At 37.3% G+C, this 3337-nt stretch overlaps 1 pseudogene; it reads right to left on the reverse strand.

The window, feature by feature from the left end:
- Nucleotides 1–6: 6 nt before the first annotated feature.
- LOC110288514 lies at nucleotides 7–2014 on the reverse strand (annotated as a pseudogene).
- Between the last annotated feature and the right edge of the window lie 1323 nt (nucleotides 2015–3337).

The raw sequence follows: 3337 nt of genomic DNA on the forward strand, positions 1-3337 counted from the left end.
ATAGAAATAAGATGTGACTATAACAATCAATGTGGTCATAGAGATTAAGCCAGCAGTAAATGAGATAACAATACCAGAGACACTCACATCAGAACAGGAGAGTAACATCATAGGAGGAAAACCACAGAAAAAGTGATTGACTCTATTAGGTCCACAGAAAAGAAAAGAAAAAAAGAAGTGTGTACAAATGAAGCATTAAGGAAACCCCCAACATAAGATCGTACAACCAACTGGATACAGACTTGTGTGGACAATTTGGTGGAATAAAGCAGTGGGTTGCAGATCGCTATAAAGCAATCATAAGCCATGATGGCCAGAAGGAAGAATTCAACTGCCCCAAAGAAAGCAGCTGAGCTGAGCTGGATGCCACATCCAAGGTAGGAGATGGTATGTTTCTCATTCAGGAAGTTGACAAACATATTGGGTGTGACAGAAGATGAAAGGCCCATGTCAACAGAAGCCAAGTGGCTGAGAAAAAAGTACATGGGGTGATGGAGCTGGGAAGAGACTCTGATGAGAAGGATGGTGCTCAGGTTGCCAGACACAGCACAGGATGATGCTGAAGAGAATGACTCTAAGGACTGGCTCTTCTGTTAAGCCCAGTAAAATGAACTCTGTCACTATAGTGTGGTTCCCATTCTCCAGGAAAGCCATGGAGCAATGTAACTGCTGCTAGATCAATGCTCTGATGGAGACAGCTTACAAAGGTATTTACGTTTATGGATCATCACTTTCATTAATGTAAATATGAGGTTATCACAAATGAATATATCATNTAAAGAGAATGTGACAGTTATTCTGACAGTTTTGTTCAAGTCTCTTGATATAAATACATGTATGTGTAACCAATATGTATTAATATAATTTCATTTATTTATGTANTTTTTTGACTCGCTTCACTGTAATTTTTATTGAAAATAAATTTCTGTTCCCATACCATACATTCTGACCACCATTTTTGCTACCTTCTTACCTCATGGTTTCCCCACACACANAGGCACACCTTCCTTCTCCTCCAAATCAACTCCCCTTCTGTTTTNCTTCAAAAAGTTGCAAGCCTCTAAGAAACAGCAACCACACATGAAAAAACAAGATACTGTAAGAGAAGACAAAAGATTTTATACTGAGGCTGGACAAGGTGGAGGGAAGAAAAGCATTTCAAAGCAGGGATTAAAGTCAGAGACATGCCTGTTTTTACTAATACTCGTCCAACAAAAACATCAAGCTAAGAGCTGTAGCATTCACAGAGGCTCTGTTGCAGACTCATGCAGCCCTTATGCTTACTGCTTCAGTATCTGTGAGCCAATATGAAGCCTGTTAATTTGCTTATAATCACAAATACTAAAAACCCTCCTTCATAAAATGTATCTCTTGTTTTTTATTTGTACATGGTAAATATGCTGTCTTAGTCAGGGTTTCTATTTCTGCATAAACCTCATGACCAAGAAGCAGTTGGGGAGGAAAGGGTTTATTCGGCTTACACTTCCATACTGCTGTTCATCACCAAGGAAGTCAGGACTGGAACTCAAGCAGGTCAGGAAGCAGGAGCTGATGCAGAGNCCATNGAGGGATGTTCTTTACTGGCTTGCCTCTCCTGGCTTGCTCAGCCTGNTCTTTTTAGAACCAAGACTACCAGCCCAGAGATGGTCCCACCTGCAAGGGGCCCTTGATCACTAATTGAGAAAATGCCCCACAGCTGGATCTCATGGAGGCATTTCCCCAACTGAAGCTCCTTTCTCTGTGATAACTCCAGCTTGTGTCAAGTTGACACAAAATTAGCCAGTACATATGCCTATGTGGCTTTTATCTAAATTTTCAAAAATTTGAGAAAAAAACCCTGATTTTCTAGTTTTCCAACTTGTAATATGAAAATTTGTCTCAATGTAGCCATACTTCACTAGCAGACAAAACGAACTATGTATTAAGGAACCTGACCTCTCTCTCTTCTTTGCCTGCTTGCCTTGTGGTATTGAGCAACTGCTAAATCCTTGGACTTCCATTCACAGATGAACATTGTTGCGAGTTGGACTAGAGACTGTAAGCCATCAACACATTCCCTTACTATATAGAGACAACCCATAAGTTATGTGACTCTAGAGAACCCTTACTAATACAGAGGATTGTGTAATAAGCACAAAACAGCAAAAATACCTTTCTATATATGGTGCAAATTTGTACATGCTCTCAATTTCATTCTGACTCTTTCATGGATCATAGTTACTTAAAAGTTAGATCAAGTCCAGCCTGATTGCCGTTCATATCATCATTCTCGATTTCTTATGTAGTCTAAAGCCAATTACCAATCATTAAACTAAATATTCTCACTGAAATAGTAAAAATGATCTCTTAAAAATGAAGGACCTCTGTGTTAAATTCTATGTCTTGTCCTGGTGCTTAGTGAACAATCAGAAAAAAAAATTAGTAATGATTATATTATTCTGGGATTGTATATTTTAATTTCTGGTGGTATTTATTAACTGTTGTTATTTTACCCAGGCTCATTCAACACAGGACTACATGTACTCTTATCTCATGATTTTTTACATTATACGTTCTCTTTGTCTAAAATATCTGGTGATTGTGAAGACCATTGAGTCATTAAACAAAGCATGTATTTCCACAAGACAATACCAACATTATGCCATCAAAGCACTTCAAAGATAGGGACTTCATTTGCCTGAGTAGTAGGTCTCTATACTATTAAAGATAATACTGGATTCTGGATTTGTCAGTGTCTAGATAAATAATAATTCTTTAACAATGGATGTTACCTGGATATTTACAGGAGTTTGAATGTGGAAATACAAGTTAGTTCAGCTAGTTTTTTGTCTAGATTATTGCCTTCTTCCACTTGACTTGTGTATCCATCTGAAGCTTGTAAATTTGGAAACATTTTCAAAGGATAAAGTATTCTCCAAAGATAAAGACCAAGTATTAATAAGATTTGCCCATAAAACTTAAAATTAGCTCTTCCAACTACTATTCATTGCAAAAGAATAATGTCAAGGTTACTTTGCTTTTGTAGGTGCAGAGCTGTCTCCCTGTGTCATTGTTTGTCATTGACTAAGTCCCTGCTGAGACTCTGGATTCAAGTGTGAATTCAAGGAGTTTGTAGGCTCTAGTGGTATTTTCCTCTTATGTAAGAATTAACATGCTTCATCTGATAATTATTCAAAGAATATGTTAAAATTTGAAATACTAGTTTTAAGTTTGTTTTCTAGTTCATGTTACAGTAGACTAAACCATAAATAGAAGATGAATCACTTCAGCTTCTTTCATTCAATGCCTGTTTAGTTTATAACTGCCTTGTTATGCATGAAGTAACATACTCTTCTTC

This window comes from Mus caroli, unplaced genomic scaffold (genome assembly GCF_900094665.2).
Source record: "Mus caroli unplaced genomic scaffold, CAROLI_EIJ_v1.1 scaffold_24618_1, whole genome shotgun sequence".
NCBI lineage: Eukaryota > Metazoa > Chordata > Mammalia > Rodentia > Muridae > Mus > Mus caroli.